Here is a 13458-nt window from a genome sequence, read left to right on the forward strand (position 1 = left end):
ACAGAATCGGAAGCAGACTTCAGGCTCTGAGCGGTCAGCACAGAGCCCGACATGCGGCTTGAACCCACAGACCATGAGATCATGACCTGAGCCAAAGTTGGATGCTTAACCGACTGAGCCACCCAGGCGCCCCTGAGTTTCCTGTATTTTTATTTGCTAAATCTGACGACTCTGGGTGGAGCCCCTGACAATAGCACCCTGGGGTAACCTCCTTTATCCGGATCCAGCCCCTATCCTGCTCCCTGTACGAATGGGGGAATCTTTCCTCAGTTTAAGCTGCTGCCTTGTACATATTCTGGTTCCAACTAGATGCCTCTGTTGAAAACATTTCTGTTTCATGACACCAGCTCTCCCAGAAATGTCTCATTAACTCTTCATCATGATCAGGTCCTGTAAATAATTATTGAATTGTATGACCCATAAATCTATCCTATACTTTGGGGGAGTTGCTTTATAGAAATGCGTGCTTTTTCCAATTCATCCATAAGGTTGGCACAGCATTATATTTTTGAGAAGAAAACATGAGTAGTGCTAACTTGTCACTGACATGTCTAGGCTGTTGCACGTTGCTTAGTGTTTCTCGACATGGAAACTGAGTTTGTTAAATTTCCAGCACGAAATATTTGGCCTGGCTGTTCGGTTGTTGGTCGTGTGGAATGGAATCCCGACCAGCCCAATGGGACCCCGACGCTACTGCTGAAGTGTCCACAGCAGAACCCTGGATATGGGCAGGGGTGATACGAGGGTGGTACATTACTAAAACAAGGTTGGAGAAGGAAGATAGCTTCCAAATCTATCGGAAGCACCTAATCTATCAGTCAGAATCTCTGGCAGTTAGATCCTGGACCCAAGCATATGTTGGGTGTCTTGGGTGATTGTACCCTGAAGCCATCATGTGGCACGTGACTCACGGCAGCTTGTCATGTCTACACATGCCACTGCGCTTCTGGAAATAAAGTTAAACATTACCAACTGGTCTCAGGATCCTTAAACCATTTACCAGTTAGTAAGTGGGTTATGGTTATCCTGCAAATGATGGAAATCATCAACTGGGACTTGTTCAGAACTCCATAAAGTTGCTCATGAAAATGTATCTAAATCATCCTGTGCTAAATATAAATTCTCTGAAGATTTTATACAGGCAAAGTCCACGTGGTGAATTCCATACCGTTACAGACCCACATAAAATCGCTGGATGGGTCCCTTGGCTATTGTACATTGAATCCTCACATTAGTCTCCCTTTCATCTCTGTATGTTTGTTTGGATACCTAATAAATACATGCCCATCAAGACAAAGTGGAAAGTAGTCATAAGCAGAAAGGAAAAAGTGTGTGTATTACTCTACCACTCACAGACAAAACATAAGCACAGTTTTTAAAAATTGGGATGATTCTAGGGGCGCCAGGGTAGCTCAGTCGGTTAAGCGTCCAACTTCGGCTCAGATCATGATCTCCCAGTTGAGGAGTTCAAGCCCCGAGTTGGGCTCTGTGCTGACAGCTCAGAACCTGGAGCTGCTTCAGATTCTGTGTCTCCCTCTCTCTCCGCCCCTCCCCTGCTTGCATTCTCATTCTCTCTCAAAAATAAATATGAAATAAAATATTTTTTAAAGTGGGACGATTCTATAGCCCCAGCTTTCTTACACAAAACAAGGGCATCTTTCCACGTCAGCAAAGAAAATGTTTTCACGGCCACAGGGCATTTTATCGCAGGGCAAGCCATGGTGTCTTCCACTGCCTCCTCATTGTTTGATATTTTGGATGTCTCATCTTTCTCACTGTTGTCATCAACACTGTCAAAGGCATCAATCATCACTGATGCTGAATTTTTTGCAAAGCATCAAATATTTTCATAGTTTGGAATTGTGGTTCTGATTTTATCTTTGACCCGTCAGTCATGTAGGACTGTTTTACTTTGTCCTGTTTTGTTTTAATTTTCCAAGAGTTGCAATTTCCTGTTTATATCTTCTTTACTTCTCTCAAGTTTTCCTGAGTTGTGGTCAAAGGATGAAGCTCGTACTATTTCTGCTCTTTGAAATCCATGGTGTTTTGTTTAAAAAATAGTTAAGACATAAGGTCAGTTTTGGCAGACGTCCCTGGGTCACTTAGAAAGTGCTGGATTCTCCCTTTGCAGAGCACACCACTGGACTCTTAGCTCTCAGGTCAAAGTTGTTAATTATAGCATTCAAATCCTCACTCTCATTGTGTTTTGCTTACATGATCTCTTAAAACCCAAGGAAGGCCTTAGTGTTTATTAACTAACCAGTGTCTATTTCCGGCTAGTCCACTCTCACTAATGTGAAGTCCCAGTGCTCTGTGGCTGCCATTGGGTGTAGCCTGAAGGTCCACGGCAGGTGACTTCTGTCATCTGTTTGAAGCACATCTTTCCAAGTGTTACACATCGTTCTTGAGGAAGAGAGGGCATCAGTACTTGGAAATACCACTAGCTCTCATCCGTAGCTATCATATTTGTTTCCAACCCATTTTAAACTCTATTGCCATTTTCTTTTTCTCTAACTACTTCTGAAGTCTGCCATTCTCTTTTCATCTCTGCTCCACCATGTCATGATTCCCCTCTGACTGCAGAGTCTGGAAAAGGGGAAAGAAGATGATGTCTAAATTTCCCCTAATTTCCCGTGCACCCATTTCCTGTAGTAAATTCTTGTAAATGTGTTTCGCCCATCGATTGCGTCACAGGTTTGCCTCCTTCTGTGACGCTACAGACTCCTCTCGTGGGCGCGTGTACAGGCCTGGGCCGTCACGGGGTGCCATCTGGCCACAACGGCACCTCTGGGAGCCACCCTCGGGGCCCCTCCTTCCTCCGGGCGCGTCACCCACCCTGATCTGGAGCTGGAGAGCAGACAGCTGCAGATTTACTCCAGGGCTGGCAGTGAGGGCGGTCCCGCTCCGTCCCCCAGTCTCTGCCTGACGTCTTCTCTCATTGGCGAAACCCTCACATCGATGCCCAGGTGTCCGTGTCTGGCAGGCTGGCCTCCTGGCCAGGGTGAAGGGAAGACAAGAGGTGACTCCACCTGGGCCCAGGGTCACCTTGAATCCTGTATCCGGACACTGGGTTGTGACGTGGTTCTCCGAAAGACCGCCTACCCACGCCCGCAGCCCTGGTGACTTCTGGGGCAGATGCCTCCGGGACTGCAGCAACTGCCTGGCCTGCATCTCCTCCAGCAGGGTGTCCTCACCATTCTCGGCCGCGGACCCTCAGCGCCGATGGCATTTGCCCCACCTGTTTTTGCCTTACCGCTAACCCTTGCCTTCAGTTCCAAGGAGAGAGAGAGAAGCTGGGCCGTTAGTCTTGCCCTGTGATGTTTCTAGAATAGTAGGACAGCCAGTACCCCGATGAGGCATTCCTCACGTGCGAGAACAGACCTAAGCATCTAGCATCAAAACCCACCACCCTTCACGAGGCAGGCACCTCTATTACTGTCCCTCACCTTACAGGTAAGGCACACAGAGTCCGAGTGACTTGTCCCCAGTCACACAGCTGCTGTGTGGCGCCAACAGTCAGGCACCATAGCGCACCCTTCACACCTTCCCACCCAGTGAGTGGAACTGGTCCCAGCTGCTGGATACTCCAGCATGTGGTTCCCCGGGTGACAGAGAAGGGAGAACACAGACACAGTCATGCAAGCTTAAATTCTGGCCCCGCCCTGGGGCACCTCGGGGGCTCAGTCGGTGAAGCATCTGACCTGTTCAGGTCATGATCTCATAGTTTGTGGGTTCGAGCCCCGAGTCAGGCTCTGTGCTGACAGCTCAGAGCCTGGAGCCTCCTTAGGATTCTGTGTCTCCCTCTCTCTTTGCTGCTCCCCCACAATTGCTCTGTGTCTCTCTCAAAAATAAATAAATGTTTAAAAAAAAACTTTAAATTCTGGCTCCCCACCAGCTGTCCTGGAGAGGACCTCGGACCACAGGTCAGCTGTCAAATAAATCGTTCGCAGGGGCTGGAGCCTTTCCTACACAAGCCCCCCCCAGCTCCATGCCACGGCTGGCGAAGCAGATGCCGTGTCTGCAGTTATCAGGGCAAGTCCGTGAACCAGCCCTTCCACACCGCATGCCTCAGAGAAGCATCTGCAAAATAATTGATGCTTCACCGCACAAAGCACATCACAACCTCTTGGCCTGTGCACAGGCCCATCAGCGAGCACATGGACCAGAACGTTGCTCTTCTTTTAATCATCTTAGACGGGGCTCGACGTGGCATGATCTTCATCTCAAACACGATATAAAGTTTAAGAGAAGTATAACTTGGCAAACGTAAGAAGTGCGAATAAAACGCTAACTAACCATCTTCCCGCCAGGGCCCAGGAATAGCAGACGGCTGGACTGTAATAACAGGCAGGTTGATGCTTTTACCAGTTAGAGATGTCACAGAGATCTCTCCGATACCATCCACACCACGGCCCTGAGATCCCCACTACACACATGCACACACCGCTCCCCCAAGGCGAGTGTGGATTTACCCTAGAAGCCATGGAGAAATCACTACTCTCTCCTCCAAATGGGAAGCCTCCCAAACTGTTTCTTCTCTAGCTCCCGAAATGCTAACTTCATTGCCAGAGAATCAAAGTATTTAAAAGATGCTTTGCCAAATTAATGCGATGACATACAAACATAAGTGTTGTGGGGTTTTTACTTTCCTTAATTAAAGATCTCCACGGAGAAATAAACAAATACTTTCTATTCAACAACACTTAGATAAGAGGTTGGGAATGCATCGCCATCTGAGGTGCGGAACTTCTAAATGTCAGGAGGTGTGTGATTAATTTGGAGTATTCCGTGGTCTTCCTGGGTGATCTCAAGCAAGTTTCCATGCCTCAGTTGACTTTCCCAATCTGTAAAATCTTGCAGGGATATTAAGATCCATCAAAGAATGTCTATAAAGTGCTTTGAACTCCTCTAGTTAGACATTAAATAAATACCCAGTGTTATTAGGACTCCATTGGGGCAATAGAATGTTCGAAATGGGACTTTATTATAAATACTCCCTGAAGTTTGCCAAGAATAAATTGAATGGGCAAAGCCAACATACTTGGCTGTAACTTAATCCAAACTTGGCTTATTTGCCAAAACTTTGCATCATGATGCATGAATAGTGATCTCTGCAGTGAACATGAAAGGGTTCTATTATTTTGAGCCAACTGTTTAGCTAAATTTCCATACCATTCATTTATTTGTTCTAGTCTTTAACTTGCTGCAGTATAGAGGAAAGCAAAAAGTACAAAATAAAAATAAAAGTTCCGTAAGCCTGTTTGCATTTTCCTACAATTAATGTGACTGAATGTAATTTGATTTAAAAATCACAAAATCAACGCCCACATTGATTGACGGAGATGGATAGAAACCAAGATCCCCTTTTCTTAAGTTCCCACAGCAAAGACTACAGCGGTACTAAACTCCCTTTGCATGGCAATAACTATTTTCTCTGAGTTGATCAGAGAAAGCTATGTGTACCGTCAAATTAGATGTATTTTGAAGTCTAGCATCTTATAACGAAATCACGGTTTTCCGTGAGTTGGAAGGAAGTTGAGAATTGCAAATTCAAAACTTTTGCTTTGCCTCGAAGTGTGCATTATGATTTTGGAGTCTTTATAAAGACACTACATGAGGCAATTACCATTACTAAGAAGTAGGGTATTCAGTCTCCGTCAAGAGATCAATCATGGGAGATAGCACGGTGCAGAGAAAATCCCAACCGACCTTCAAGTCACGATTTCTGGAGTCTAGCCTCACCTCTGTCATGAACTAATTGTGTGGGAGAGTCAATTCCCACTCTGCACCTCTGTGTTCTTAGCTGTGACACAGCAGCATGGATTCAACGACCTCTCTTATGCCCGCTTCCGTCAACAGCATGCCAAGTGAGGATTTGGTTGAAGGATCTGTGTCAGGAAGGAAACAGCCCCAGACTGATGCTCAAACCCTCACTCATAAAAGGTTGGTAACAACATTCTCTAATCAGACCCAATGTCTAAGTGTTTCCTCTCTCACCCGCTTAACGAGGAGAAAGAAAATGGCCCCATGTTCTGTGAGACACCATTAAACAGGTTCAACAGCAGACCTCAGTGCCTGTGTGTGCTCGTGTTTACATTTAGCATGTATTTTCACTCTTGAGTCCATATAAATCCTTGGAGGTATGTTTCCAGATATGCTTACCAGGAGATTACATTCCCCCGTGATGGATAGCAGCGGTGACCAGGGAAAGACCTCTGCATTGAAAATATGAGTCGCATATTTTCCGGGTGGATAAGCAGGGAGGAGGGAGGGGGGAAGTGCCAGGTCCAAAAGATGATTGCACAAAGCGGCCCACTCAGGTTTTCGTCTTAAACACATGCTTTCAGCAAATGAGAAGACCATATGAATGCTCTAATTTATCTTTGGAGGGAAAATAAACACGTGCCAACATGGCCTTCAGCGAAATACGGGAATTGGAGCCTCACACGCGACCAGCCCCTCACTGCATCCACCCAACCTTCCGAGCTCCCTTGCCCCCGAGCCACGGGGAAGTGGACGGGACGCAGCAAGTCCCAGTCTGAGCTGGGACTGGGGTCTGAGCGTGGGCCGCGCTGCCGGGCTCCGGAAAGTGTGCTGGCTGGAGCCTGCAAAGCCACGCCATCTGCAAGAGAAAACAGACACAGGTGCTGGAACTTGGGAAGCTCCCGGCTCACCAGGCAGTGAAGCCAAGGTCTGAGGGAATTACGAAGGTCAGTAGGCATCACCCTCCTGCCAGAGGAGAGTGGAAAGACGGCTGAGTCCCATCCCGGGTCCTGATGAGGAAGAGGGGCCTCCGAAGGACCACCCTGCCCCCTGCCCTTCTGCAGGCTGGGAGCCTCACCCTGCCCAGCTTGCCCGACACTGGCTCTCGGTGAGGACTGAACAAGGTCACGTGCTAAGCACTCAGCACTGGGCCCTAAGGAGCTATGGGCCCATGTTGCCCCACTTGTCCTGCTAACGATGCAGATTCCCACCCGCACTCTCTGTGATCCCACCCCCCAACCCGAATATTCTACACCATTGCATCTTGCGGGGCCTCCTGGATTTGCTCCGTGAAACACCTGCAGAATAATCCGGCAGCCCTGGCTACTTGAGTCCTCAGACCCACCAAGGCTTCACATTAAACCATCACCAAGTTCCTTCAAGGAGCTTTGCAGTAACAGTAACTATCAACTACAAGGGGGAAATTGTTACTTTGTTCCAGTTCCCTGTGTGCGCTAAGCCTTCCCGAGAGCATCCTGTCCTCCTGACTCCCCAGGCCGCCGGAGGAAATGTACAACATCCACCTCATTGTCCCAGCGGGTCCTGGCGGGGGCCAACCTCGGCGTAAATACCAGGCATCCCCTTTTCCACATTCTTGCCCAGAAAGGTCAGAGCGTACTTGCTGCCAAGCCAGGGCATGGCGCTTTCTACCCTCGTCTGAGCTTTGGAGGAATGCGAGAGACTAAAATCTGGACTGTTTTTCCTTCTCGTGGAAGGTGGGGAGGTGTCATAGCAATCACAGCCAACAACCCCCACGTTCACACGTACACACTCACACCCAGGTGCACAATCACGTACACGCATGTTCACACATGGGCATACACTCACAGCACTCTTACACAAGTACACACACCCAAAGGCTCACACACTCGTTTGCAAAATCAAACACACGTACACAGCTACACTTGCTTGTATTCCCATGTGCATGCTCAGGCAAAGGCTTACACACACTTATACTCAGAAACACGTGTGCAAACACAAACATGCCCGTTCACTCACAGCCAGCCTATACAGCTGCGTGCTGATAGCACAGGCTCCCTGCCCAAACCCCATACCAGGGGCATCAGGACCGCAGCCTGTGGAACCCTCAGGTCACAGAGGGCCTTATCCGTGGATGCCCTTTGTCAACAACATACAGGCTTATCGGGCAAGAAATGATCCACTCTGTCCCTGACTTCGCCGGACTTACCCCGCAGCTATGTGAGGTTGTGGAAGACAGAAGTCTGGTCCGTCCAGCCTTCCACAGCCGGGAAGCCATCGGGCAGGTGTGAAATCACCGTTGCTGCAGAGGATTACACTGACTGAGCCCTAGGACCTTGAGACCTGGGTCCCCACCCAGCACAGCGCACATGCCTGCACACACCCGCACGCACCTGTGCAAGAACATGCACAGACAGGGGCCCCTGGGGGGCTCAGTCAGTTAAGCATATGATTTTGGTCAGGTCATGATCTCGAGGTGCGTGGGTTCAGGCCCTGCGTTGGGCTCTGTGCTGACAGCTCGGAGCCTGGGGCTGCTTCGGATTCCGTGTCTCCCCCTCTCTCTGCCCCTCCTCTGCTTGTGCTCGGTCTCTTTCTCAAAACTAAGTAAACATTAAAAACGTTTTCAAAAAAGAATATGCACAGTCATGCAGGCACACACGCACACTGGTGCACACAGATGCAGGTGTGTAAGTGCACGCACACGCGAGTGCACAGACGTGCGTGCACACACACACACACACAGAGTTCTCAACCAGGCTTGCTCAAGCCCCGGGCCTGGGGCCTCGGTTCGCAGAGCCCGGCTGCACCCGGGAGCCTCCGGGAGCCCCAGTCCACTTGGAGGAGGCTCTAGGTCCTCGCTGTCCACCGACCCTCCTTTTCTTTCCTTTAAATAAAACTTGGCAGCACAGTAAACATCTTCTACTTCTGTTATCTATAGAAAACTGACATTTCAGTTTAGAACCTGCATTACAAAATTTTAAGTGGCAGATTTTTGGCCTTTCGACAGCCGGATGATTCCACTTTACTAACACAGACGTGCTGGCAACTTTGTGTCCAACAGCAACACCCGTCCCGACAGGGCTGTCGCGCCCGGAGTGGCGTCTGCGACGCGGCCCCTTCCTTCTCCTGTGGGCCCCTCCAGCAGGCCCTTGGCCACACCCCCGGCAGCGCCCCGCCACACGGCCGCCCTCCCCAGTCCCTCCGATTCAGCCAGCGAGGGGGGCAGAACCTCCATGTTGGTGCGGTCTCACCCCCGGGGGCTCACGTGGACTGATCAGCCAGACCCCAAAGCCGTCCCCACCAGCTTCCAAGTGCAGCCACGGCCCGGAAGCGCCCTCCCCCCACCGCCCCCCTCTTTGTTCAGCAGAGACCCGTCGAGCATCCGCTGCACTGGCTTCGGACGAGGGGCAGAAAGGGTGAGCCCACAGCCGCCCACTTCTGTGCTGGCCGCCGCCTGGGGCGCATGCTCTGGGCGAGGGACACGGGGCACGTGGCGCCCAAGGAGGGCTTAGGAGGGGCCCTGGCGAGGAGGGGTGTGAGCCGGTCCTGGCAAAGGGGCTGAGGTGCACGCCCCACTCACAGGAGTGGAGGTGCTCTCGGGGGACTATTTACGATAACAAATACACATGAAAAGGTCTGCATTCCTTTGCTGGACTGTTGTAACAGAGTCCCACAGCCTGCGGGCCTTAAAACAACAGAATTCCATCGTCTCTCAGTCCCGGAGACCAGATGTCCGCGATCGCGGTGCCGGCCGGCTGATTCCCTGCGAAAGCTGAGAGCGAGAAGCTCCTCCAGGCATCTCTCCCTCGCCTGTGGACCGTCTTCTCCCTGCGTCTTCGCGTGGTCATCCCTCAGTGCCTGTCTGCCTCTGGGCCCAAACTTCACCTGATGTAAGGACAACAGTCACTGGGTTTGAGACCCACCCAAGAACCTACCTCATTGTAAACTGACTACCTCTGTAAAGACCCCATCTCAAAATAAGCTCACATTCTGGGGGTTGGGATGCCAGCATATGAATCGGGGACACACAGTTTAATCATCCCAATGTCCCAGCGTAAGGACTAGTCAAATAGCAGTAACTTACCAGCCATGAGAAGGCGGTGAAGAACATTCTGCGTTGATATGCTCGGGTTGTGGTATGAACTGACACACAGGAGCAGACGGGGAGGAAGCACAGAGACCTGGGAACAGTGCGTGTGCTCGGGCCACAAGTCCATCAGGGCTCCTGCCCTCCCGCGCTCTCCGCGCCTCACCCGGTGAGAGGCTCCATCACTGTTATAACGCGCAGTGTTGCCCGCTGCACCCAGGCCCCCAGCCCCTCCCCCGCACTGGGAGCAAGCGTCAGGACGACACAAACATTCCTTCCATTCTCGAGAGGCTGCAAATCCAACCGGGTGTCCACGGGGCCCCAGGCACAGCAGGTGACTTGTGCATGGTCAGGGTCCCCACCTCCGGTCCGGGAGGATCTGGAACGGCAAAGGTGCCTGGCCTTCCTACAACCCAGCCGCCTGCCCAGGGAGGTCCCGGGGGTCTGGTGTGCTGCTGTCTGCCCCCGGCATCCCCGGTCCGGGCGCGGGACATTGGTCCTCAGGCCGTAGAGTGGAACGTGCTGAATGGAGGCAACGAGGGGTAAAACCCACGCCTCCCCCCTGCCCGGGGCTGTCCTGGGAGATGAAAATCCAGGCCCTCCGGTGGGCCAGCAGCCTGGTGTGAGGGACCGTGAACAGCACCACGAGGGCGTCAGCATCTGTCTGACGTGACGGCAGCCTGGCGGGTGAGGGGACCCCACCTGCTGCCGACGATGAGGGAACCGCAACATGATTCAGGGACGGAGACCCTGGTGTGATGGACCGCCACCCCCCCCCCTGCCCAGCTCAGCTGTGTGACACGACCGAGGAGATGGCCGGCACGTGACAACTTTGGGGTACACGGAGCTCAGAGTCGGGCCAACTACAAAGCTTTGGAAGCCCTGACAAGCCGGGGAAGCCGTATAAATGGTGGCATAACATGCCTGACGCTCCAGCCGGCCTTTGGCCCCATGGTTGAAGACAGACTGCTGCTCTGCTTGGGGGAAATAATGGCAAACGGTCTGATAGTCGCTGTGCAAGGGGAAAGCCGGAATCCTCCGCGGGCGGGAACGTAGGAGACCCCCGGGAGCCAGACTGCTGTGTGCGGGAGGAGCAGCCAAGGCTGCCTTTGTGGCTGGCATGCTTGTCACAGGGGACGTGTCAAGACTGCGTCACTAGTGGGCCCATGCGGGAGGGAGGAAGCAGGGCTGTCCCTCGGCGTGCCCGGGAGTGAGGGCTCCGGGGAAGCAGGGTGTCCGGGAAGTGGGAGGGAGCCCCTAAAACACACCAACAGAGCGGCAGCTCTGGGGCCAGGGGTCCCCGATGGGGAAAGGACCAGCTGGAAGTCCCTGCCAAGGGGACTTTGCTGCATCATAATCTCCCCGCTGGCCCGGGTTCTGGTCAGGTCGTATGAGCTGTGACCACTCCATTTTTGCTGTACTTTGAGTAGTTAATAGACGGTGCTGTGTCGATACTGGGGAAAGGCCGGGTGCACAGGAAGCCAGACTCAAGAGGCTCTCGTGGGGTCTGCACAGGCAGTGAGCCCAGGCCTGGGGACACCACCGGCCCCTTGCAAGTGACTGCCAGGACGTCATGGGAATCGCTGGAGACTGCCAGAATGCGGTGGCTGGACAAAGTGTGAACATCTTGTGATTAGGTTATTAAGAGGCCAGCTGGGTGTCCTGAGCATGTGGCTGTGGGCGGGGCTTGGGGGGCAGGCGCTCCAGGAAATGGGGAGACCTTGCCATAGCCACATGGACCTCTGGCCCGCGACAGTTGGTGCAGTGAACAGAGCTGGTCCACGTGTCTGTCAGGACGGACCAGCCGAGGCTCCTGGTAAACCATCCCCACCCTGAGGAGCCTGAACAGCAAAGGGTTATTTCCCACTTACACACAGGACTACGGGGGGCTCTGGGTGACCCAGGGAACAGGCTAAGGGAGCAGCCTACATCTCAGTCTGGGCTTGGGGATGGAGAGCCCCGGCAGGTCTCACCCTGGCAAAGAAAGGCTCCACTCAGAAGGAATGCACTTTTGCTCACAACTCGAGGCCAGTCACATCGAAGAGCATCAGAAGTGCAATCCTAAGGGACTCTGGAAAGGGGCAGGATTCCACTGGCTGACCCCCCACACACACCTGCCTTCCGTAGTCCAGCCAGGAGCTACCCAGCGTGTGCCCGGCCACCGGGCTCCTCCCATAGAGGTACAAGGTGAAGCCAGCCCCACGCCTCGCCCCCAGCAGCCGGCCCCCTCCTCAGGCAGGGGCAGCTTCCCCAAGGCAGAGAGCTTGGGCTCCTCCAAGAGCACAGGGAGCTTACACACAGTCACGCTGAGCCGAAGCAGAAACGCCTGCCTCCTGGTCCCGGAGAAGGCAGATTTACTCAAGGACGCGAGCTGTGACCCACGGGTCACTGGCAACCGCAACTCTAACTTCCACTCAAGAGAAAACGATTCATCTTTGATTTCCTAAGGAGAAGGCCATAAGTGAAGAGCCAGAGAAATATGACCTTCATCTCGAGCCGTTATTTTTTGTTCTTTCTATTGAGAACAGCAACCCAGCTCTATCGGTAAATGTGGAAACCGCTTGCTGAGCCACTGCTCCCAGCCACGCCGTCATGTCTGTCTGGAACTACGTCTGCCCCTTGCATGGGAGCCGCACAAAGCCGTCTGCACGTTCTCTCGAGGCCGGTGCTGACTTGTTCCAACCACCCTCCGACCTTTCCTCCCAGGGGACATTTGCAGTTCACTCCGGTTTGAGCCAAACCGGCTCTGACCAGCGGCCAACAGGCAGAATCCAGCCCCCCGGTGTTCTGTTTGTCTGCGGTATTTTTTTACAATTGAATTCATTGCTGATATTTTGAAAGTCACCTGCATTTTAAATACTTATGCAATATTTCACATTTTCAAAATTCCAGATATCTGGCTTCCTCTGGAAATCCAAGCGATCCCAGCCCACCAGGCTGTGACCCCTGCAAGGCAGCGGTCAAATGGAGGCTGGCGCCCACGGCATCCTCCCGCCTGGCCCCGGGACATTGAAGGTCGTGGGCCCCGGATGGAGGATGTGTGTTAGGAAGACATAGGAATGTAGCCGGGCACCTGAAGGCCAGCCTCAGCACCTAGACTCAGGTCCAGTCCCAGGAAGGCCAGGGCTACCTGCTGAGTGAATGACTGAATGAAAGAAAGAATAAGCACCGATTATAAGAGAAACATCCTGAGTTTGAGTCGGGACCTGAGCTCACCCCTTAGCTCCGCCTCTTTCTGGTGTTTTGGGCTATTTTCTTATAATAACAAACATCAAATCCTCTGGGAGATTAGTTGGAGCCCACAGGTGGCAGCGCCCGGCTCGCCGCAAGGGTACTCCCCGTGGCAGCTGCCCTGGCGAATAGGGTCCCTCCTCCATTGCAGCCCATCCTCAGGGTCTGCAACAACAGGGACCGGAACTGGCCCGGTCCCCTCACTTCCTCTTCCACTTCGAAGGCCCCTGTGATTACACTGGGGGCCCCGAGAACCCTCCATGATCTCCCTCTGTTAACGTCAACTACTTAGCAGGCTTAGCCCTCCTTGGCCATGGGGCCTAACATTCTCACCAGCTCCAGGGAGGAGGACGGGGACACCCTCCAGGGCGTCTTGTACGTGCGCCTCAGGCGTGTCC

The sequence above is a fragment of the Hyaena hyaena genome, unplaced genomic scaffold (genome assembly GCF_003009895.1).
Source record: "Hyaena hyaena isolate Hyena2069 unplaced genomic scaffold, ASM300989v1 scaffold_31, whole genome shotgun sequence".
Taxonomy (NCBI): Eukaryota; Metazoa; Chordata; class Mammalia; order Carnivora; family Hyaenidae; genus Hyaena; species Hyaena hyaena.